The 26,877-nt window shown below is 30.0% G+C and overlaps 4 non-coding genes across 4 annotated transcripts; all 4 read right to left on the reverse strand.

The window, feature by feature from the left end:
* Nucleotides 1-2,160: 2,160 nt before the first annotated feature.
* TRNAA-AGC (transfer RNA alanine (anticodon AGC)) lies at nucleotides 2,161-2,233 on the reverse strand. The gene has a single exon. It is a non-coding gene; the product is annotated as a tRNA-Ala (tRNA).
* Nucleotides 2,234-5,045: 2,812 nt separating this feature from the next.
* Nucleotides 5,046-5,118, reverse strand: TRNAA-AGC (transfer RNA alanine (anticodon AGC)). The gene has a single exon. It is a non-coding gene; the product is annotated as a tRNA-Ala (tRNA).
* A 3,685-nt stretch (nucleotides 5,119-8,803) lies between these two features.
* On the reverse strand, nucleotides 8,804-8,876 carry TRNAA-AGC (transfer RNA alanine (anticodon AGC)). Its single transcript has one exon. It is a non-coding gene; the product is annotated as a tRNA-Ala (tRNA).
* A 3,685-nt stretch (nucleotides 8,877-12,561) lies between these two features.
* Nucleotides 12,562-12,634, reverse strand: TRNAA-AGC (transfer RNA alanine (anticodon AGC)). Its single transcript has one exon. It is a non-coding gene; the product is annotated as a tRNA-Ala (tRNA).
* Between the last annotated feature and the right edge of the window lie 14,243 nt (nucleotides 12,635-26,877).

Raw genomic sequence — 26,877 nt, forward strand, 5'->3', positions numbered from 1 at the left:
TTGTGAAGATAAAAACAATTTGGAGATGCGGAGTATCGGTTGCTGTACCTCTCGCATGCATAGCAAGCGTTCTACCATTTGAGCTACATTCCCATTTGTTAATAATGAGAGTAATTGTTGCAAAAAGTAAAAAAATAGTAAATACATATGAAAGAAAATAAGAAATTCTTGAAAAGGTCAAAACACCCTGAAATATATTGATGTGTTGTGAGGATAAAAATAATTTAGAAATGTGGGGTATCGAACCCCGTACCCTTAACATGCAAAGCGGGCACTCTTCGGTTTGTGCTACATACCCATTTGTTATCTATGATAATAATTGTTGCAATACAATAAAATTAAAAATTAAAATAAATAAATAAATACGAAAGAAAATAAGAAATTCTTGAAAATTATTAAAACACTCTAAATTTTATTGTTGAGTTGTGAGGTAAAAATATTTTAGAGATGCGGGGTATTGAAGCTGGTACTTCTCGCATGCTAAGCGAGCGCTCTACCATTTCAGCTACATCCCCATTTGTTATTTGAGATAGTTATTGTTGTAATATATTAAAATTTGATAAGTTCAAAATAATAAATAAAAATGAAAGAAAATAAGAAATTCCAAAAAATATCAAATCACCCTAAAACATATTGTTCATTTGTGAGGATAAAAATTATATGGAGATGCGGCGTACCGAAACCCATACCTCTCGCATGCAAAACAAGCGCTCTACCATTTAAGCTACTTCCCCATTTGTTAATTATGATAGTAATTGTTATAATAAATTAAAACTAAAATATTAAAAATAATAAAGAAAAATCAAAGAAAATAAGAAATTCTTAAGAAGATCAAAGCACTCTAAAATATATTGGTGAGTTGGGAGGATAAAAATAACTTGGACATGCGAGGTATCGAAGATCGAAACTCTCGCATGCAAAGCGAGCAATCTACTATATGAGCTACGTCCCCATTACTTAATTATGATAGTGATATTTATAATAAATTAAAATTAAAAAATATGAAATAATAAATAACAAATATAAATAAAACAACATAATAAATTTCCCAAAAGATCAAAACACCCTAAAACATATTGGTGAGTTGAGACTATAAAAATAATTTTCAGATGGAGGGTAACGAACCTCGAACATCTTGCATGCAAAGCAAGAGCTCTACTGTTTGAGCTACGTCCCCAGTCGTTAATTATGATAGTAATTTTAGTAATAAGTTAAAATTAGAAATTAAAAATAATATATGAATAAGAGAGAAAATAAGAAATTCCTGAAAAGATCAAAACACCCTAAAACATATTGGCGAGTTGTGAGGACAAAAATGATTTGGAAATGCATGTATCGAACCACGTACCTCTAACAAGCAAAGCGAGCAATCTACCATTTGTGCTACATTCCCATTTCTGAACTATGACAGTAATCGTTATAATAAATTAAACCTAAACAAATAAAAAATAAAAATGAAAGAAAAGAAGAAATTTCTTGAAAAGATCAAAATACTCTAAAATATATTGGTGAATTGTGAGGGTAAAAATAATTTGGAAATGCGGTGTATCGAGCCTCGTACCTCTTGCAAGCAAAGCAAGCACTCTACCGTTTCAGCTACGTCCCCATTTATTAATTATGATGGTAATTGTTGTAATAAATTAAACCAAAAAAAATTTAAAATAATAAATGTATATGAAAAAAAATAATAAATTCCGGAAAAGATCAAAACACCTTAAAACATGTTGGTGAGTTGTGAAGATAAAAATAATTTAGAGATATGGGGTATCGATCCCCGTACCACTTGCATGTAGAGCGAGCATTCCTCAATTTGAGCAAAATGCCCATTTGCTAATTGTGATATAAATTGTTGTAATAAATTAAAATTCATAATTAAATATGAAAGAAAATAAGAAATGCCTGAAAATATCAAAATACCCTAAAATATATTGATGACTTATGAGGATAAAAGTAATTTGGAGATGCGGGGTATCGAACCTCATACCTCCCGCATGCAAAGCGAGCGCTCTACCATTTGAGCTACATCCCCATTTGATTATTATAATAATAAATGCTGTAAGACATTAAAAAGAATAAATAAAAATCAAAGGAAATAAAAAATTCCAGAAAATATCAAAACACCCTAAAATATATTAGCGAGTTCTAAACATAACAATAAGTTGGAGATGCGGGGTATCGAACCCCGTACCTCTCGCATGCTAAGCGAGCACTCTTCCATTTGAGCTACATCCCCATTTGTTAATTAAGATAGTAATTGTCGTAAAAAATTACACTTAAAAATTAAAAATAATAATCAAATATATTGGTGAGTTGTGAGGATTAAAATAATTTGGAAATGCGGTGTATCGATCCTCGTACCTCTTGCAAGCAAAGCAGGCACTCTACCGTTTCAGCTACGTCCCCATTTGTTAATTATGATGGTAATTGTCGTAATAAATTAAACCAAAAAAAACTTAAAATAATAAATGTATATGAAAAAAAATAATAAATTGCGGAAAAGATCAAAACACCTTAAAACATAATGGTGAGTTGTGAAGATAAAAATAATTTAGAGATATGGGGTATCGATCCACGTACCTCTTGCATGTAGAGTGCGCATTCCTCCATTTGAGCAAAATGCCCATTTGCTAATTGTGATAAAAATTGTTGTAATAAATTAAAAATAATAGTTAAATATTAAAGAAAATAAGAAATGCCTGAAAATATCAAAATACCCTAAAATATATTGATGACATATGAGGATAAAAGTAATTTGGATATGCGGGTTATCAAACACCGTACATCTTGCATGCAAAGGGAGCGCTCTACCATTTGAGCTACATCCCCATTTTATTATTATAATAGTAATTGTTGTAAGACATTAAAAAGAATAAATAAAAATCAAAGAAAATTAAAAATTCCAGAAAAGATCAAAACACCCTAAAATATATTAGCGTGTTCTGAGGATAACAATAAGTTGGAGATGCAGGGTATCGAACCCCGTACCGCTCGCATAGTAAGTGAGCACTCTTCCATTTGAGCTACATCCCCATTTGTTAATTAAGATAGTAATTGTTGTAATAAAAGACACTTAAAAATTAAAAATAATAATCATATATATTGGTGAGTTGTGAGGATAAAAATAATCTGGAAATGCGGTGTATCGATCCCCTTACCTCTTGCTTGCAAAGCAAGCGCTCTACCGTTTGAGCTATGCCCCCGTTTGTTAATTATGATTGTAATTGTATTAATAAATTACAATTAAAAATTAAAAATAATAAATGAATATGAAAGAAAATAAGAAATTCTTTAAAAGATCAAAACACCTTAAAGTATATTGGTGAGTTGTCAGGACAAAAATAATTTGGAAATGCGGTTTATTGAACCCCATACTTCTAACATGCAAAGCGTGCCCTCTTCTGTTTTAGCTACATCCCCATTTGTTAGTTATGATAGTTGCTGTTGTAATACAAAAAATTAAAAATTAAAAATAATAAATAAAAACAAAAGAAAATAAGATATTCTTGTAAAGTTTAAAAACACCCTAAAATATATTAGTGAGTTGTGAGGATAAAAATAATTTGGAAATGCAATTTATCGATCTACGTACCCCTTGAATGCAAAGTAAGCGCTTTACCGTTCGAGCTACATCCCCAATTCTTAATTGCGAAAGTAATTGTTGTAATAAATTAAAATTAAAAATTATAAATAATAAATAAATATAAAAGAAAATAAGAAATTCCAGAAAAGTTCAACACACCTTAACATATATTGGTGAATTGTGAAGATAAAAACAATTTGGAGATGCGGAGTATCGGTTGCTGTACCTCTCGCATGCATAGCAAGCGTTCTACCATTTGAGCTACATTCCCATTTGTTAATAATGAGAGTAATTGTTGCAAAAAGTAAAAAAATAGTAAATACATATGAAAGAAAATAAGAAATTCTTGAAAAGGTCAAAACACCCTGAAATATATTGATGTGTTGTGAGGATAAAAATAATTTAGAAATGTGGGGTATCGAACCCCGTACCCTTAACATGCAAAGCGGGCACTCTTCGGTTTGTGCTACATACCCATTTGTTATCTATGATAATAATTGTTGCAATACAATAAAATTAAAAATTAAAATAAATAAATAAATACGAAAGAAAATAAGAAATTCTTGAAAATTATTAAAACACTCTAAATTTTATTGTTGAGTTGTGAGGTAAAAATATTTTAGAGATGCGGGGTATTGAAGCTGGTACTTCTCGCATGCTAAGCGAGCGCTCTACCATTTCAGCTACATCCCCATTTGTTATTTGAGATAGTTATTGTTGTAATATATTAAAATTTGATAAGTTCAAAATAATAAATAAAAATGAAAGAAAATAAGAAATTCCAAAAAATATCAAATCACCCTAAAATATATTGGTGAATTGTGAGGATAAAAATAATTTGGAGATGCGGTGTATCGAACCCATACCTCTCGCATGCAAAGCAAGCACTCTACCATTTCAGCTACGTCCCCATTTGTTAATTATGATAGTAATTGTTGTAATAAATTAAACCTAAAATATTAAAATAATAAATGAAATATGAAAGAAAATAATAAATTCCTTAAAAGATCAAAACACCTTAAAACATGTTGGTGAGTTGTGAAGATAAAAATAATTTAGAGATATGGGGTATCGATCCCCGTACCACTTGCATGTAGAGCGAGCATTCCTACTATTTGAGCAAAATGCCCATTTGCTAATTGTGATAGAAATTGTTGTAATAAATTAAAATTCATAATTAAATATAAAAAGAAAATAAGAAATGCCTGAAAATATCAAAATACCCTAAAATATATTGGTGACTTATGAGGATAAAAGTAATTTGGAGATGCGGGGTATCGAACCTCATACCTCTTGCATGCAAAGCGAGCGCTCTACCATTTGAGCTACATCCCCATTTGATTATTATAATAATAAATTTGTAAGACATTAAAAAGAATAAATAAAAATCAAAGGAAATAAAAAATTCCAGAAAATATCAAAACACCCTAAAATATATTAGCGAGTTCTAAACATAACAATAAGTTGGAGATGCGGGGTATCGAACCCCGTACCTCTCGCATGCTAAGCGAGCACTCTTCCATTTGAGCTACATCCCCATTTGTTAATTAAGATAGTAATTGTCGTAAAAAATTACACTTAAAAATAAAAAATAATAATCAAATATATTGGTGAGTTGTGAGGATTAAAATAATTTGGAAATGCGGTGTATCGATCCTCGTACCTCTTGCAAGCAAAGCAGGCACTCTACCGTTTCAGCTACGTCCCCATTTGTTAATTATGATGGTAATTGTCGTAATAAATTAAACCAAAAAAAACTTAAAATAATAAATGTATATGAAAAAAAATAATAAATTGCGGAAAAGATCAAAACACCTTAAAACATAATGGTGAGTTGTGAAGATAAAAATAATTTAGAGATATGGGGTATCGATCCACGTACCTCTTGCATGTAGAGTGCGCATTCCTCCATTTGAGCAAAATGCCCATTTGCTAATTGTGATAAAAATTGTTGTAATAAATTAAAAATAATAGTTAAATATTAAAGAAAATAAGAAATGCCTGAAAATATCAAAATACCCTAAAATATATTGATGACATATGAGGATAAAAGTAATTTGGATATGCGGGTTATCAAACACCGTACATCTTGCATGCAAAGGGAGCGCTCTACCATTTAAGCTACATCCCCATTTTATTATTATAATAGTAAATGTTGTAAGACATTAAAAAGAATAAATAAAAATCAAAGAAAATTAAAAATTCCAGAAAAGATCAAAACACCCTAAAATATATTAGCGTGTTCTGAGGATAACAATAAGTTGGAGATGCAGGGTATCGAACCCCGTACCGCTCGCATAGTAAGTGAGCACTCTTCCATTTGAGCTACATCCCCATTTGTTAATTAAGATAGTAATTGTTGTAATAAAAGACACTTAAAAATTAAAAATAATAATCATATATATTGGTGAGTTGTGAGGATAAAAATAATCTGGAAATGCGGTGTATCGATCCCCTTACCTCTTGCTTGCAAAGCAAGCGCTCTACCGTTTGAGCTATGCCCCCGTTTGTTAATTATGATTGTAATTGTATTAATAAATTACAATTAAAAATTAAAAATAATAAATGAATATGAAAGAAAATAAGAAATTCTTTAAAAGATCAAAACACCTTAAAGTATATTGGTGAGTTGTCAGGACAAAAATAATTTGGAAATGCGGTTTATTGAACCCCATACTTCTAACATGCAAAGCGTGCCCTCTTCTGTTTTAGCTACATCCCCATTTGTTAGTTATGATAGTTGCTGTTGTAATACAAAAAATTAAAAATTAAAAATAATAAATAAAAACAAAAGAAAATAAGATATTCTTGTAAAGTTTAAAAACACCCTAAAATATATTAGTGAGTTGTGAGGATAAAAATAATTTGGAAATGCAATTTATCGATCTACGTACCCCTTGAATGCAAAGTAAGCGCTTTACCGTTCGAGCTACATCCCCAATTCTTAATTGCGAAAGTAATTGTTGTAATAAATTAAAATTAAAAATTATAAATAATAAATAAATATAAAAGAAAATAAGAAATTCCAGAAAAGTTCAACACACCTTAACATATATTGGTGAATTGTGAAGATAAAAACAATTTGGAGATGCGGAGTATCGGTTGCTGTACCTCTCGCATGCATAGCAAGCATTCTACCATTTGAGCTACATTCCCATTTGTTAATAATGAGAGTAATTGTTGCAAAAAGTAAAAAAATAGTAAATACATATGAAAGAAAATAAGAAATTCTTGAAAAGGTCAAAACACCCTGAAATATATTGATGTGTTGTGAGGATAAAAATAATTTAGAAATGTGGGGTATCGAACCCCGTACCCTTAACATGCAAAGCGGGCACTCTTCGGTTTGTGCTACATACCCATTTGTTATCTATGATAATAATTGTTGCAATACAATAAAATTAAAAATTAAAATAAATAAATAAATACGAAAGAAAATAAGAAATTCTTGAAAATTATTAAAACACTCTAAATTTTATTGTTGAGTTGTGAGGTAAAAATATTTTAGAGATGCGGGGTATTGAAGCTGGTACTTCTCGCATGCTAAGCGAGCGCTCTACCATTTCAGCTACATCCCCATTTGTTAATTGAGATAGTTATTGTTGTAATATATTAAAATTTGATAAGTTCAAAATAATAAATAAAAATGAAAGAAAATAAGAAATTCCAAAAAATATCAAATCACCCTAAAACATATTGTTCATTTGTGAGGATAAAAATTATATGGAGATGCGGCGTACCGAAACCCATACCTCTCGCATGCAAAACAAGCGCTCTACCATTTAAGCTACTTCCCCATTTGTTAATTATGATAGTAATTGTTATAATAAATTAAAACTAAAATATTAAAAATAATAAAGAAAAATCAAAGAAAATAAGAAATTCTTAAGAAGATCAAAGCACTCTAAAATATATTGGTGAGTTGGGAGGATAAAAATAACTTTGACATGCGAGGTATCGAAGATCGAAACTCTCGCATGCAAAGCGAGCAATCTACTATATGAGCTACGTCCCCATTACTTAATTATGATAGTGATATTTATAATAAATTAAAATTAAAAAATATGAAATAATAAATAACAAATATAAATAAAAGAACATAATAAATTTCCCAAAAGATCAAAACACCCTAAAACATATTGGTGAGTTGAGACTATAAAAATAATTTTCAGATGGAGGGTAACGAACCTCGAACATCTTGCATGCAAAGCAAGAGCTCTACTGTTTGAGCTACGTCCCCAATCGTTAATTATGATAGTAATTTTTGTAATAAGTTAAAATTAGAAATTAAAAATAATAAATGAATAAGAGAGAAAATAAGAAATTCCTGAAAAGATCAAAACACCCTAAAACATATTGGCGAGTTGTGAGGACAAAAATGATTTGGAAATGCATGTATCGAACCACGTACCTCTAACAAGCAAAGCGAGCAATCTACCATTTGTGCTACATTCCCATTTCTGAACTATGACAGTAATCGTTATAATAAATTAAACCTAAACAAATAAAAAATAAAAATGAAAGAAAAGAAGAAATTTCTAGAAAAGATCAAAATACTCTAAAATATATTGGTGAATTGTGAGGATAAAAATAATTTGGAAATGCGGTGTATCGAGCCTCGTACCTCTTGCAAGCAAAGCAGGCACTCTACCGTTTCAGCTACGTCCCCATTTATTAATTATGATGGTAATTGTTGTAATAAATTAAACCAAAAAAAATTTAAAATAATAAATGTATATGAAAAAAAATAATAAATTCCGGAAAAGATCAAAACACCTTAAAACATGTTGGTGAGTTGTGAAGATAAAAATAATTTAGAGATATGGGGTATCGATCCCCGTACCACTTGCATGTAGAGCGAGCATTCCTCCATTTGAGCAAAATGCCCATTTGCTAATTGTGATAAAAATTGTTGTAATAAATTAAAATTCATAATTAAATATGAAAGAAAATAAGAAATGCCTGAAAATATCAGAATACCCTAAAATATATTGATGACTTATGAGGATAAAAGTAATTTGGAGATGCGGGGTATCGAACCTCATACCTCCCGCATGCAAAGCGAGCGCTCTACCATTTGAGCTACATCCCCATTTGATTATTATAATAATAAATGCTGTAAGACATTAAAAAGAATAAATAAAAATCAAAGGAAATAAAAAATTCCAGAAAATATCAAAACACCCTAAAATATATTAGCGAGTTCTAAACATAACAATAAGTTGGAGATGCGGGGTATCGAACCCCGTACCTCTCGCATGCTAAGCGAGCACTCTTCCATTTGAGCTACATCCCCATTTGTTAATTAAGATAGTAATTGTCGTAAAAAATTACACTTAAAAATTAAAAATAATAATCAAATATATTGGTGAGTTGTGAGGATTAAAATAATTTGGAAATGCGGTGTATCGATCCTCGTACCTCTTGCAAGCAAAGCAGGCACTCTACCGTTTCAGCTACGTCCCCATTTGTTAATTATGATGGTAATTGTCGTAATAAATTAAACCAAAAAAAACTTAAAATAATAAATGTATATGAAAAAAAATAATAAATTGCGGAAAAGATCAAAACACCTTAAAACATAATGGTGAGTTGTGAAGATAAAAATAATTTAGAGATATGGGGTATCGATCCACGTACCTCTTGCATGTAGAGTGCGCATTCCTCCATTTGAGCAAAATGCCCATTTGCTAATTGTGATAAAAATTGTTGTAATAAATTAAAAATAATAGTTAAATATTAAAGAAAATAAGAAATGCCTGAAAATATCAAAATACCCTAAAATATATTGATGACATATGAGGATAAAAGTAATTTGGATATGCGGGTTATCAAACACCGTACATCTTGCATGCAAAGGGAGCGCTCTACCATTTAAGCTACATCCCCATTTTATTATTATAATAGTAAATGTTGTAAGACATTAAAAAGAATAAATAAAAATCAAAGAAAATTAAAAATTCCAGAAAAGATCAAAACACCCTAAAATATATTAGCGTGTTCTGAGGATAACAATAAGTTGGAGATGCAGGGTATCGAACCCCGTACCGCTCGCATAGTAAGTGAGCACTCTTCCATTTGAGCTACATCCCCATTTGTTAATTAAGATAGTAATTGTTGTAATAAAAGACACTTAAAAATTAAAAATAATAATCATATATATTGGTGAGTTGTGAGGATAAAAATAATCTGGAAATGCGGTGTATCGATCCCCTTACCTCTTGCTTGCAAAGCAAGCGCTCTACCGTTTGAGCTATGCCCCCGTTTGTTAATTATGATTGTAATTGTATTAATAAATTACAATTAAAAATTAAAAATAATAAATGAATATGAAAGAAAATAAGAAATTCTTTAAAAGATCAAAACACCTTAAAGTATATTGGTGAGTTGTCAGGACAAAAATAATTTGGAAATGCGGTTTATTGAACCCCATACTTCTAACATGCAAAGCGTGCCCTCTTCTGTTTTAGCTACATCCCCATTTGTTAGTTATGATAGTTGCTGTTGTAATACAAAAAATTAAAAATTAAAAATAATAAATAAAAACAAAAGAAAATAAGATATTCTTGTAAAGTTTAAAAACACCCTAAAATATATTAGTGAGTTGTGAGGATAAAAATAATTTGGAAATGCAATTTATCGATCTACGTACCCCTTGAATGCAAAGTAAGCGCTTTACCGTTCGAGCTACATCCCCAATTCTTAATTGCGAAAGTAATTGTTGTAATAAATTAAAATTATAAATTATAAATAATAAATAAATATAAAAGAAAATAAGAAATTCCAGAAAAGTTCAACACACCTTAACATATATTGGTGAATTGTGAAGATAAAAACAATTTGGAGATGCGGAGTATCGGTTGCTGTACCTCTCGCATGCATAGCAAGCATTCTACCATTTGAGCTACATTCCCATTTGTTAATAATGAGAGTAATTGTTGCAAAAAGTAAAAAAATAGTAAATACATATGAAAGAAAATAAGAAATTCTTGAAAAGGTCAAAACACCCTGAAATATATTGATGTGTTGTGAGGATAAAAATAATTTAGAAATGTGGGGTATCGAACCCCGTACCCTTAACATGCAAAGCGGGCACTCTTCGGTTTGTGCTACATACCCATTTGTTATCTATGATAATAATTGTTGCAATACAATAAAATTAAAAATTAAAATAAATAAATAAATACGAAAGAAAATAAGAAATTCTTGAAAATTATTAAAACACTCTAAATTTTATTGTTGAGTTGTGAGGTAAAAATATTTTAGAGATGCGGGGTATTGAAGCTGGTACTTCTCGCATGCTAAGCGAGCGCTCTACCATTTCAGCTACATCCCCATTTGTTAATTGAGATAGTTATTGTTGTAATATATTAAAATTTGATAAGTTCAAAATAATAAATAAAAATGAAAGAAAATAAGAAATTCCAAAAAATATCAAATCACCCTAAAACATATTGTTCATTTGTGAGGATAAAAATTATATGGAGATGCGGCGTACCGAAACCCATACCTCTCGCATGCAAAACAAGCGCTCTACCATTTAAGCTACTTCCCCATTTGTTAATTATGATAGTAATTGTTATAATAAATTAAAACTAAAATATTAAAAATAATAAAGAAAAATCAAAGAAAATAAGAAATTCTTAAGAAGATCAAAGCACTCTAAAATATATTGGTGAGTTGGGAGGATAAAAATAACTTTGACATGCGAGGTATCGAAGATCGAAACTCTCGCATGCAAAGCGAGCAATCTACTATATGAGCTACGTCCCCATTACTTAATTATGATAGTGATATTTATAATAAATTAAAATTAAAAAATATGAAATAATAAATAACAAATATAAATAAAAGAACATAATAAATTTCCCAAAAGATCAAAACACCCTAAAACATATTGGTGAGTTGAGAGTATAAAAATAATTTTCAGATGGAGGGTAACGAACCTCGAACATCTTGCATGCAAAGCAAGAGCTCTACTGTTTGAGCTACGTCCCCAATCGTTAATTATGATAGTAATTTTTGTAATAAGTTAAAATTAGAAATTAAAAATAATAAATGAATAAGAGAGAAAATAAGAAATTCCTGAAAAGATCAAAACACCCTAAAACATATTGGCGAGTTGTGAGGACAAAAATGATTTGGAAATGCATGTATCGAACCACGTACCTCTAACAAGCAAAGCGAGCAATCTACCATTTGTGCTACATTCCCATTTCTGAACTATGACAGTAATCGTTATAATAAATTAAACCTAAACAAATAAAAAATAAAAATGAAAGAAAAGAAGAAATTTCTAGAAAAGATCAAAATACTCTAAAATATATTGGTGAATTGTGAGGATAAAAATAATTTGGAAATGCGGTGTATCGAGCCTCGTACCTCTTGCAAGCAAAGCAGGCACTCTACCGTTTCAGCTACGTCCCCATTTATTAATTATGATGGTAATTGTTGTAATAAATTAAACCAAAAAAAATTTAAAATAATAAATGTATATGAAAAAAAATAATAAATTCCGGAAAAGATCAAAACACCTTAAAACATGTTGGTGAGTTGTGAAGATAAAAATAATTTAGAGATATGGGGTATCGATCCCCGTACCACTTGCATGTAGAGCGAGCATTCCTCCATTTGAGCAAAATGCCCATTTGCTAATTGTGATAAAAATTGTTGTAATAAATTAAAATTCATAATTAAATATGAAAGAAAATAAGAAATGCCTGAAAATATCAAAATACCCTAAAATATATTGATGACTTATGAGGATAAAAGTAATTTGGAGATGCGGGGTATCGAACCTCATACCTCCCGCATGCAAAGCGAGCGCTCTACCATTTGAGCTACATCCCCATTTGATTATTATAATAATAAATGCTGTAAGACATTAAAAAGAATAAATAAAAATCAAAGGAAATAAAAAATTCCAGAAAATATCAAAACACCCTAAAATATATTAGCGAGTTCTAAACATAACAATAAGTTGGAGATGCGGGGTATCGAACCCCGTACCTCTCGCATGCTAAGCGAGCACTCTTCCATTTGAGCTACATCCCCATTTGTTAATTAAGATAGTAATTGTCGTAAAAAATTACACTTAAAAATTAAAAATAATAATCAAATATATTGGTGAGTTGTGAGGATTAAAATAATTTGGAAATGCGGTGTATCGATCCTCGTACCTCTTGCAAGCAAAGCAGGCACTCTACCGTTTCAGCTACGTCCCCATTTGTTAATTATGATGGTAATTGTCGTAATAAATTAAACCAAAAAAAACTTAAAATAATAAATGTATATGAAAAAAAATAATAAATTGCGGAAAAGATCAAAACACCTTAAAACATAATGGTGAGTTGTGAAGATAAAAATAATTTAGAGATATGGGGTATCGATCCACGTACCTCTTGCATGTAGAGTGCGCATTCCTCCATTTGAGCAAAATGCCCATTTGCTAATTGTGATAAAAATTGTTGTAATAAATTAAAAATAATAGTTAAATATTAAAGAAAATAAGAAATGCCTGAAAATATCAAAATACCCTAAAATATATTGATGACATATGAGGATAAAAGTAATTTGGATATGCGGGTTATCAAACACCGTACATCTTGCATGCAAAGGGAGCGCTCTACCATTTAAGCTACATCCCCATTTTATTATTATAATAGTAAATGTTGTAAGACATTAAAAAGAATAAATAAAAATCAAAGAAAATTAAAAATTCCAGAAAAGATCAAAACACCCTAAAATATATTAGCGTGTTCTGAGGATAACAATAAGTTGGAGATGCAGGGTATCGAACCCCGTACCGCTCGCATAGTAAGTGAGCACTCTTCCATTTGAGCTACATCCCCATTTGTTAATTAAGATAGTAATTGTTGTAATAAAAGACACTTAAAAATTAAAAATAATAATCATATATATTGGTGAGTTGTGAGGATAAAAATAATCTGGAAATGCGGTGTATCGATCCCCTTACCTCTTGCTTGCAAAGCAAGCGCTCTACCGTTTGAGCTATGCCCCCGTTTGTTAATTATGATTGTAATTGTATTAATAAATTACAATTAAAAATTAAAAATAATAAATGAATATGAAAGAAAATAAGAAATTCTTTAAAAGATCAAAACACCTTAAAGTATATTGGTGAGTTGTCAGGACAAAAATAATTTGGAAATGCGGTTTATTGAACCCCATACTTCTAACATGCAAAGCGTGCCCTCTTCTGTTTTAGCTACATCCCCATTTGTTAGTTATGATAGTTGCTGTTGTAATACAAAAAATTAAAAATTAAAAATAATAAATAAAAACAAAAGAAAATAAGATATTCTTGTAAAGTTTAAAAACACCCTAAAATATATTAGTGAGTTGTGAGGATAAAAATAATTTGGAAATGCAATTTATCGATCTACGTACCCCTTGAATGCAAAGTAAGCGCTTTACCGTTCGAGCTACATCCCCAATTCTTAATTGCGAAAGTAATTGTTGTAATAAATTAAAATTATAAATTATAAATAATAAATAAATATAAAAGAAAATAAGAAATTCCAGAAAAGTTCAACACACCTTAACATATATTGGTGAATTGTGAAGATAAAAACAATTTGGAGATGCGGAGTATCGGTTGCTGTACCTCTCGCATGCATAGCAAGCATTCTACCATTTGAGCTACATTCCCATTTGTTAATAATGAGAGTAATTGTTGCAAAAAGTAAAAAAATAGTAAATACATATGAAAGAAAATAAGAAATTCTTGAAAAGGTCAAAACACCCTGAAATATATTGATGTGTTGTGAGGATAAAAATAATTTAGAAATGTGGGGTATCGAACCCCGTACCCTTAACATGCAAAGCGGGCACTCTTCGGTTTGTGCTACATACCCATTTGTTATCTATGATAATAATTGTTGCAATACAATAAAATTAAAAATTAAAATAAATAAATAAATACGAAAGAAAATAAGAAATTCTTGAAAATTATTAAAACACTCTAAATTTTATTGTTGAGTTGTGAGGTAAAAATATTTTAGAGATGCGGGGTATTGAAGCTGGTACTTCTCGCATGCTAAGCGAGCGCTCTACCATTTCAGCTACATCCCCATTTGTTAATTGAGATAGTTATTGTTGTAATATATTAAAATTTGATAAGTTCAAAATAATAAATAAAAATGAAAGAAAATAAGAAATTCCAAAAAATATCAAATCACCCTAAAACATATTGTTCATTTGTGAGGATAAAAATTATATGGAGATGCGGCGTACCGAAACCCATACCTCTCGCATGCAAAACAAGCGCTCTACCATTTAAGCTACTTCCCCATTTGTTAATTATGATAGTAATTGTTATAATAAATTAAAACTAAAATATTAAAAATAATAAAGAAAAATCAAAGAAAATAAGAAATTCTTAAGAAGATCAAAGCACTCTAAAATATATTGGTGAGTTGGGAGGATAAAAATAACTTTGACATGCGAGGTATCGAAGATCGAAACTCTCGCATGCAAAGCGAGCAATCTACTATATGAGCTACGTCCCCATTACTTAATTATGATAGTGATATTTATAATAAATTAAAATTAAAAAATATGAAATAATAAATAACAAATATAAATAAAAGAACATAATAAATTTCCCAAAAGATCAAAACACCCTAAAACATATTGGTGAGTTGAGACTATAAAAATAATTTTCAGATGGAGGGTAACGAACCTCGAACATCTTGCATGCAAAGCAAGAGCTCTACTGTTTGAGCTACGTCCCCAATCGTTAATTATGATAGTAATTTTTGTAATAAGTTAAAATTAGAAATTAAAAATAATAAATGAATAAGAGAGAAAATAAGAAATTCCTGAAAAGATCAAAACACCCTAAAACATATTGGCGAGTTGTGAGGACAAAAATGATTTGGAAATGCATGTATCGAACCACGTACCTCTAACAAGCAAAGCGAGCAATCTACCATTTGTGCTACATTCCCATTTCTGAACTATGACAGTAATCGTTATAATAAATTAAACCTAAACAAATAAAAAATAAAAATGAAAGAAAAGAAGAAATTTCTAGAAAAGATCAAAATACTCTAAAATATATTGGTGAATTGTGAGGATAAAAATAATTTGGAAATGCGGTGTATCGAGCCTCGTACCTCTTGCAAGCAAAGCAGGCACTCTGCCGTTTCAGCTACGTCCCCATTTATTAATTATGATGGTAATTGTTGTAATAAATTAAACCAAAAAAAATTTAAAATAATAAATGTATATGAAAAAAAATAATAAATTCCGGAAAAGATCAAAACACCTTAAAACATGTTGGTGAGTTGTGAAGATAAAAATAATTTAGAGATATGGGGTATCGATCCCCGTACCACTTGCATGTAGAGCGAGCATTCCTCCATTTGAGCAAAATGCCCATTTGCTAATTGTGATAAAAATTGTTGTAATAAATTAAAATTCATAATTAAATATGAAAGAAAATAAGAAATGCCTGAAAATATCAAAATACCCTAAAATATATTGATGACTTATGAGGATAAAAGTAATTTGGAGATGCGGGGTATCGAACCTCATACCTCCCGCATGCAAAGCGAGCGCTCTACCATTTGAGCTACATCCCCATTTGATTATTATAATAATAAATGCTGTAAGACATTAAAAAGAATAAATAAAAATCAAAGGAAATAAAAAATTCCAGAAAATATCAAAACACCCTAAAATATATTAGCGAGTTCTAAACATAACAATAAGTTGGAGATGCGGGGTATCGAACCCCGTACCTCTCGCATGCTAAGCGAGCACTCTTCCATTTGAGCTACATCCCCATTTGTTAATTAAGATAGTAATTGTCGTAAAAAATTACACTTAAAAATTAAAAATAATAATCAAATATATTGGTGAGTTGTGAGGATTAAAATAATTTGGAAATGCGGTGTATCGATCCTCGTACCTCTTGCAAGCAAAGCAGGCACTCTACCGTTTCAGCTACGTCCCCATTTGTTAATTATGATGGTAATTGTCGTAATAAATTAAACCAAAAAAAACTTAAAATAATAAATGTATATGAAAAAAAATAATAAATTGCGGAAAAGATCAAAACACCTTAAAACATAATGGTGAGTTGTGAAGATAAAAATAATTTAGAGATATGGGGTATCGATCCACGTACCTCTTGCATGTAGAGTGCGCATTCCTCCATTTGAGCAAAATGCCCATTTGCTAATTGTGATAAAAATTGTTGTAATAAATTAAAAATAATAGTTAAATATTAAAGAAAATAAGAAATGCCTGAAAATATCAAAATACCCTAAAATATATTGATGACATATGAGGATAAAAGTAATTTGGATATGCGGGTTATCAAACACCGTACATCTTGCATGCAAAGGGAGCGCTCTACCATTTAAGCTACATCCCCATTTTATTATTATAATAGTAAATGTTGTAAGACATTAAAAAGAATAAATAAAAATCAAAGAAAATTAAAAATTCCAGAAAAGATCAAAACACCCTAAAATATATTAGCGTGTTCTGAGGATAACAATAAGTTGGAGATGCAGGGTATCGAACCCCGTACCGCTCGCATAGTAAGTGAGCACTCTTCCATTTGAGCTACATCCCCATTTGTTAATTAAGATAGTAATTGTTGTAATAAAAGACACTTAAAAATTAAAAATAATAATCATATATATTGGTGAGTTGTGAGGATAAAAATAATCTGGAAATGCGGTGTATCGATCCCCTTACCTCTTGCTTGCAAAGCAAGCGCTCTACCGTTTGAGCTATGCCCCCGTTTGTTAATTATGATTGTAATTGTATTAATAAATTACAATTAAAAATTAAAAATAATAAATGAATATGAAAGAAAATAAGAAATTCTTTAAAAGATCAAAACACCTTAAAGTATATTGGTGAGTTGTCAGGACAAAAATAATTTGGAAATGCGGTTTATTGAACCCCATACTTCTAACATGCAAAGCGTGCCCTCTTCTGTTTTAGCTACATCCCCATTTGTTAGTTATGATAGTTGCTGTTGTAATACAAAAAATTAAAAATTAAAAATAATAAATAAAAACAAAAGAAAATAAGATATTCTTGTAAAGTTTAAAAACACCCTAAAATATATTAGTGAGTTGTGAGGATAAAAATAATTTGGAAATGCAATTTATCGATCTACGTACCCCTTGAATGCAAAGTAAGCGCTTTACCGTTCGAGCTACATCCCCAATTCTTAATTGCGAAAGTAATTGTTGTAATAAATTAAAATTAAAAATTATAAATAATAAATAAATATAAAAGAAAATAAGAAATTCCAGAAAAGTTCAACACACCTTAACATATATTGGTGAATTGTGAAGATAAAAACAATTTGGAGATGCGGAGTATCGGTTGCTGTACCTCTCGCATGCATAGCAAGCATTCTACCATTTGAGCTACATTCCCATTTGTTAATAATGAGAGTAATTGTTGCAAAAAGTAAAAAAATAGTAAATACATATGAAAGAAAATAAGAAATTCTTGAAAAGGTCAAAACACCCTGAAATATATTGATGTGTTGTGAGGATAAAAATAATTTAGAAATGTGGGGTATCGAACCCCGTACCCTTAACATGCAAAGCGGGCACTCTTCGGTTTGTGCTACATACCCATTTGTTATCTATGATAATAATTGTTGCAATACAATAAAATTAAAAATTAAAATAAATAAATAAATACGAAAGAAAATAAGAAATTCTTGAAAATTATTAAAACACTCTAAATTTTATTGTTGAGTTGTGAGGTAAAAATATTTTAGAGATGCGGGGTATTGAAGCTGGTACTTCTCGCATGCTAAGCGAGCGCTCTACCATTTCAGCTACATCCCCATTTGTTATTTGAGATAGTTATTGTTGTAATATATTAAAATTTGATAAGTTCAAAATAATAAATAAAAATGAAAGAAAATAAGAAATTCCAAAAAATATCAAATCACCCTAAAACATATTGTTCATTTGTGAGGATAAAAATTATATGGAGATGCGGCGTACCGAAACCCATACCTCTCGCATGCAAAACAAGCGCTCTACCATTTAAGCTACTTCCCCATTTGTTAATTATGATAGTAATTGTTATAATAAATTAAAACTAAAATATTAAAAATAATAAAGAAAAATCAAAGAAAATAAGAAATTCTTAAGAAGATCAAAGCACTCTAAAATATATTGGTGAGTTGGGAGGATAAAAATAACTTGGACATGCGAGGTATCGAAGATCGAAACTCTCGCATGCAAAGCGAGCAATCTACTATATGAGCTACGTCCCCATTACTTAATTATGATAGTGATATTTATAATAAATTAAAATTAAAAAATATGAAATAATAAATAACAAATATAAATAAAACAACATAATAAATTTCCCAAAAGATCAAAACACCCTAAAACATATTGGTGAGTTGAGACTATAAAAATAATTTTCAGATGGAGGGTAACGAACCTCGAACATCTTGCATGCAAAGCAAGAGCTCTACTGTTTGAGCTACGTCCCCAATCGTTAATTATGATAGTAATTTTTGTAATAAGTTAAAATTAGAAATTAAAAATAATAAATGAATAAGAGAGAAAATAAGAAATTCCTGAAAAGATCAAAACACCCTAAAACATATTGGCGAGTTGTGAGGACAAAAATGATTTGGAAATGCATGTATCGAACCACGTACCTCTAACAAGCAAAGCGAGCAATCTACCATTTGTGCTACATTCCCATTTCTGAACTATGACAGTAATCGTTATAATAAATTAAACCTAAACAAATAAAAAATAAAAATGAAAGAAAAGAAGAAATTTCTAGAAAAGATCAAAATACTCTAAAATATATTGGTGAATTGTGAGGATAAAAATAATTTGGAAATGCGGTGTATCGAGCCTCGTACCTCTTGCAAGCAAAGCAAGCACTCTACCGTTTCAGCTACGTCCCCATTTATTAATTATGATGGTAATTGTTGTAATAAATTAAACCAAAAAAAATTTAAAATAATAAATGTATATGAAAAAAAATAATAAATTCCGGAAAAGATCAAAACACCTTAAAACATGTTGGTGAGTTGTGAAGATAAAAATAATTTAGAGATATGGGGTATCGATCCCCGTACCACTTGCATGTAGAGCGAGCATTCCTCCATTTGAGCAAAATGCCCATTTGCTAATTGTGATAAAAATTGTTGTAATAAATTAAAATTCATAATTAAATATGAAAGAAAATAAGAAATGCCTGAAAATATCAAAATACCCTAAAATATATTGATGACTTATGAGGATAAAAGTAATTTGGAGATGCGGGGTATCGAACCTCATACCTCCCGCATGCAAAGCGAGCGCTCTACCATTTGAGCTACATCCCCATTTGATTATTATAATAATAAATGCTGTAAGACATTAAAAAGAATAAATAAAAATCAAAGGAAATAAAAAATTCCAGAAAATATCAAAACACCCTAAAATATATTAGCGAGTTCTAAACATAACAATAAGTTGGAGATGCGGGGTATCGAACCCCGTACCTCTCGCATGCTAAGCGAGCACTCTTCCATTTGAGCTACATCCCCATTTGTTAATTAAGATAGTAATTGTCGTAAAAAATTACACTTAAAAATTAAAAATAATAATCAAATATATTGGTGAGTTGTGAGGATTAAAATAATTTGGAAATGCGGTGTATCGATCCTCGTACCTCTTGCAAGCAAAGCAGGCACTCTACCGTTTCAGCTACGTCCCCATTTGTTAATTATGATGGTAATTGTCGTAATAAATTAAACCAAAAAAAACTTAAAATAATAAATGTATATGAAAAAAAATAATAAATTGCGGAAAAGATCAAAACACCTTAAAACATAATGGTGAGTTGTGAAGATAAAAATAATTTAGAGATATGGGGTATCGATCCACGTACCTCTTGCATGTAGAGTGCGCATTCCTCCATTTGAGCAAAATGCCCATTTGCTAATTGTGATAAAAATTGTTGTAATAAATTAAAAATAATAGTTAAATATTAAAGAAAATAAGAAATGCCTGAAAATATCAAAATACCCTAAAATATATTGATGACATATGAGGATAAAAGTAATTTGGATATGCGGGTTATCAAACACCGTACATCTTGCATGCAAAGGGAGCGCTCTACCATTTGAGCTACATCCCCATTTTATTATTATAATAGTAAATGTTGTAAGACATTAAAAAGAATAAATAAAAATCAAAGAAAATTAAAAATTCCAGAAAAGATCAAAACACCCTAAAATATATTAGCGTGTTCTGAGGATAACAATAAGTTGGAGATGCAGGGTATCGAACCCCGTACCGCTCGCATAGTAAGTGAGCACTCTTCCATTTGAGCTACATCCCCATTTGTTAATTAAGATAGTAATTGTTGTAATAAAAGACACTTAAAAATTAAAAATAATAATCATATATATTGGTGAGTTGTGAGGATAAAAATAATCTGGAAATGCGGTGTATCGATCCCCTTACCTCTTGCTTGCAAAGCAAGCGCTCTACCGTTTGAGCTATGCCCCCGTTTGTTAATTATGATTGTAATTGTATTAATAAATTACAATTAAAAATTAAAAATAATAAATGAATATGAAAGAAAATAAGAAATTCTTTAAAAGATCAAAACACCTTAAAGTATATTGGTGAGTTGTCAGGACAAAAATAATTTGGAAATGCGGTTTATTGAACCCCATACTTCTAACATGCAAAGCGTGCCCTCTTCTGTTTTAGCTACATCCCCATTTGTTAGTTATGATAGTTGCTGTTGTAATACAAAAAATTAAAAATTAAAAATAATAAATAAAAACAAAAGAAAATAAGATATTCTTGTAAAGTTTAAAAACACCCTAAAATATATTAGTGAGTTGTGAGGATAAAAATAATTTGGAAATGCAATTTATCGATCTACGTACCCCTTGAATGCAAAGTAAGCGCTTTACCGTTCGAGCTACATCCCCAATTCTTAATTGCGAAAGTAATTGTTGTAATAAATTAAAATTAAAAATTATAAATAATAAATAAATATAAAAGAAAATAAGAAATTCCAGAAAAGTTCAACACACCTTAACATATATTGGTGAATTGTGAAGATAAAAACAATTTGGAGATGCGGAGTATCGGTTGCTGTACCTCTCGCATGCATAGCAAGCATTCTACCATTTGAGCTACATTCCCATTTGTTAATAATGAGAGTAATTGTTGCAAAAAGTAAAAAAATAGTAAATACATATGAAAGAAAATAAGAAATTCTTGAAAAGGTCAAAACACCCTGAAATATATTGATGTGTTGTGAGGATAAAAATAATTTAGAAATGTGGGGTATCGAACCCCGTACCCTTAACATGCAAAGCGGGCACTCTTCGGTTTGTGCTACATACCCATTTGTTATCTATGATAATAATTGTTGCAATACAATAAAATTAAAAATTAAAATAAATAAATAAATACGAAAGAAAATAAGAAATTCTTGAAAATTATTAAAACACTCTAAATTTTATTGTTGAGTTGTGAGGTAAAAATATTTTAGAGATGCGGGGTATTGAAGCTGGTACTTCTCGCATGCTAAGCGAGCGCTCTACCATTTCAGCTACATCCCCATTTGTTATTTGAGATAGTTATTGTTGTAATATATTAAAATTTGATAAGTTCAAAATAATAAATAAAAATGAAAGAAAATAAGAAATTCCAAAAAATATCAAATCACCCTAAAACATATTGTTCATTTGTGAGGATAAAAATTATATGGAGATGCGGCGTACCGAAACCCATACCTCTCGCATGCAAAACAAGCGCTCTACCATTTAAGCTACTTCCCCATTTGTTAATTATGATAGTAATTGTTATAATAAATTAAAACTAAAATATTAAAAATAATAAAGAAAAATCAAAGAAAATAAGAAATTCTTAAGAAGATCAAAGCACTCTAAAATATATTGGTGAGTTGGGAGGATAAAAATAACTTGGACATGCGAGGTATCGAAGATCGAAACTCTCGCATGCAAAGCGAGCAATCTACTATATGAGCTACGTCCCCATTACTTAATTATGATAGTGATATTTATAATAAATTAAAATTAAAAAATATGAAATAATAAATAACAAATATAAATAAAACAACATAATAAATTTCCCAAAAGATCAAAACACCCTAAAACATATTGGTGAGTTGAGACTATAAAAATAATTTTCAGATGGAGGGTAACGAACCTCGAACATCTTGCATGCAAAGCAAGAGCTCTACTGTTTGAGCTACGTCCCCAGTCGTTAATTATGATAGTAATTTTAGTAATAAGTTAAAATTAGAAATTAAAAATAATATATGAATAAGAGAGAAAATAAGAAATTCCTGAAAAGATCAAAACACCCTAAAACATATTGGCGAGTTGTGAGGACAAAAATGATTTGGAAATGCATGTATCGAACCACGTACCTCTAACAAGCAAAGCGAGCAATCTACCATTTGTGCTACATTCCCATTTCTGAACTATGACAGTAATCGTTATAATAAATTAAACCTAAACAAATAAAAAATAAAAATGAAAGAAAAGAAGAAATTTCTTGAAAAGATCAAAATACTCTAAAATATATTGGTGAATTGTGAGGGTAAAAATAATTTGGAAATGCGGTGTATCGAGCCTCGTACCTCTTGCAAGCAAAGCAAGCACTCTACCGTTTCAGCTACGTCCCCATTTATTAATTATGATGGTAATTGTTGTAATAAATTAAACCAAAAAAAATTTAAAATAATAAATGTATATGAAAAAAAATAATAAATTCCGGAAAAGATCAAAACACCTTAAAACATGTTGGTGAGTTGTGAAGATAAAAATAATTTAGAGATATGGGGTATCGATCCCCGTACCACTTGCATGTAGAGCGAGCATTCCTCAATTTGAGCAAAATGCCCATTTGCTAATTGTGATATAAATTGTTGTAATAAATTAAAATTCATAATTAAATATGAAAGAAAATAAGAAATGCCTGAAAATATCAAAATACCCTAAAATATATTGATGACTTATGAGGATAAAAGTAATTTGGAGATGCGGGGTATCGAACCTCATACCTCCCGCATGCAAAGCGAGCGCTCTACCATTTGAGCTACATCCCCATTTGATTATTATAATAATAAATGCTGTAAGACATTAAAAAGAATAAATAAAAATCAAAGGAAATAAAAAATTCCAGAAAATATCAAAACACCCTAAAATATATTAGCGAGTTCTAAACATAACAATAAGTTGGAGATGCGGGGTATCGAACCCCGTACCTCTCGCATGCTAAGCGAGCACTCTTCCATTTGAGCTACATCCCCATTTGTTAATTAAGATAGTAATTGTCGTAAAAAATTACACTTAAAAATTAAAAATAATAATCAAATATATTGGTGAGTTGTGAGGATTAAAATAATTTGGAAATGCGGTGTATCGATCCTCGTACCTCTTGCAAGCAAAGCAGGCACTCTACCGTTTCAGCTACGTCCCCATTTGTTAATTATGATGGTAATTGTCGTAATAAATTAAACCAAAAAAAACTTAAAATAATAAATGTATATGAAAAAAAATAATAAATTGCGGAAAAGATCAAAACACCTTAAAACATAATGGTGAGTTGTGAAGATAAAAATAATTTAGAGATATGGGGTATCGATCCACGTACCTCTTGCATGTAGAGTGCGCATTCCTCCATTTGAGCAAAATGCCCATTTGCTAATTGTGATAAAAATTGTTGTAATAAATTAAAAATAATAGTTAAATATTAAAGAAAATAAGAAATGCCTGAAAATATCAAAATACCCTAAAATATATTGATGACATATGAGGATAAAAGTAATTTGGATATGCGGGTTATCAAACACCGTACATCTTGCATGCAAAGGGAGCGCTCTACCATTTGAGCTACATCCCCATTTTATTATTATAATAGTAAATGTTGTAAGACATTAAAAAGAATAAATAAAAATCAAAGAAAATTAAAAATTCCAGAAAAGATCAAAACACCCTAAAATATATTAGCGTGTTCTGAGGATAACAATAAGTTGGAGATGCAGGGTATCGAACCCCGTACCGCTCGCATAGTAAGTGAGCACTCTTCCATTTGAGCTACATCCCCATTTGTTAATTAAGATAGTAATTGTTGTAATAAAAGACACTTAAAAATTAAAAATAATAATCATATATATTGGTGAGTTGTGAGGATAAAAATAATCTGGAAATGCGGTGTATCGATCCCCTTACCTCTTGCTTGCAAAGCAAGCGCTCTACCGTTTGAGCTATGCCCCCGTTTGTTAATTATGATTGTAATTGTATTAATAAATTACAATTAAAAATTAAAAATAATAAATGAATATGAAAGAAAATAAGAAATTCTTTAAAAGATCAAAACACCTTAAAGTATATTGGTGAGTTGTCAGGACAAAAATAATTTGGAAATGCGGTTTATTGAACCCCATACTTCTAACATGCAAAGCGTGCCCTCTTCTGTTTTAGCTACATCCCCATTTGTTAGTTATGATAGTTGCTGTTGTAATACAAAAAATTAAAAATTAAAAATAATAAATAAAAACAAAAGAAAATAAGATATTCTTGTAAAGTTTAAAAACACCCTAAAATATATTAGTGAGTTGTGAGGATAAAAATAATTTGGAAATGCAATTTATCGATCTACGTACCCCTTGAATGCAAAGTAAGCGCTTTACCGTTCGAGCTACATCCCCAATTCTTAATTGCGAAAGTAATTGTTGTAATAAATTAAAATTAAAAATTATAAATAATAAATAAATATAAAAGAAAATAAGAAATTCCAGAAAAGTTCAACACACCTTAACATATATTGGTGAATTGTGAAGATAAAAACAATTTGGAGATGCGGAGTATCGGTTGCTGTACCTCTCGCATGCATAGCAAGCGTTCTACCATTTGAGCTACATTCCCATTTGTTAATAATGAGAGTAATTGTTGCAAAAAGTAAAAAAATAGTAAATACATATGAAAGAAAATAAGAAATTCTTGAAAAGGTCAAAACACCCTGAAATATATTGATGTGTTGTGAGGATAAAAATAATTTAGAAATGTGGGGTATCGAACCCCGTACCCTTAACATGCAAAGCGGGCACTCTTCGGTTTGTGCTACATACCCATTTGTTATCTATGATAATAATTGTTGCAATACAATAAAATTAAAAATTAAAATAAATAAATAAATACGAAAGAAAATAAGAAATTCTTGAAAATTATTAAAACACTCTAAATTTTATTGTTGAGTTGTGAGGTAAAAATATTTTAGAGATGCGGGGTATTGAAGCTGGTACTTCTCGCATGCTAAGCGAGCGCTCTACCATTTCAGCTACATCCCCATTTGTTATTTGAGATAGTTATTGTTGTAATATATTAAAATTTGATAAGTTCAAAATAATAAATAAAAATGAAAGAAAATAAGAAATTCCAAAAAATATCAAATCACCCTAAAACATATTGTTCATTTGTGAGGATAAAAATTATATGGAGATGCGGCGTACCGAAACCCATACCTCTCGCATGCAAAACAAGCGCTCTACCATTTAAGCTACTTCCCCATTTGTTAATTATGATAGTAATTGTTATAATAAAATAAAACTAAAATATTAAAAATAATAAAGAAAAATCAAAGAAAATAAGAAATTCTTAAGAAGATCAAAGCACTCTAAAATATATTGGTGAGTTGGGAGGATAAAAATAACTTGGACATGCGAGGTATCGAAGATCGAAACTCTCGCATGCAAAGCGAGCAATCTACTATATGAGCTACGTCCCCATTACTTAATTATGATAGTGATATTTATAATAAATTAAAATTAAAAAATATGAAATAATAAATAACAAATATAAATAAAACAACATAATAAATTTCCCAAAAGATCAAAACACCCTAAAACATATTGGTGAGTTGAGACTATAAAAATAATTTTCAGATGGAGGGTAACGAACCTCGAACATCTTGCATGCAAAGCAAGAGCTCTACTGTTTGAGCTACGTCCCCAGTCGTTAATTATGATAGTAATTTTAGTAATAAGTTAAAATTAGAAATTAAAAATAATATATGAATAAGAGAGAAAATAAGAAATTCCTGAAAAGATCAAAACACCCTAAAACATATTGGCGAGTTGTGAGGACAAAAATGATTTGGAAAAGCATGTATCGAACCACGTACCTCTAACAAGCAAAGCGAGCAATCTACCATTTGTGCTACATTCCCATTTCTGAACTATGACAGTAATCGTTATAATAAATTAAACCTAAACAAATA

The sequence above is a fragment of the Nelumbo lutea genome, chromosome 2 (assembly GCF_056320005.1).
Source record: "Nelumbo lutea isolate HS-2025 chromosome 2, American lotus-T2T, whole genome shotgun sequence".
In the NCBI taxonomy this organism is placed as follows: domain Eukaryota; kingdom Viridiplantae; phylum Streptophyta; class Magnoliopsida; order Proteales; family Nelumbonaceae; genus Nelumbo; species Nelumbo lutea.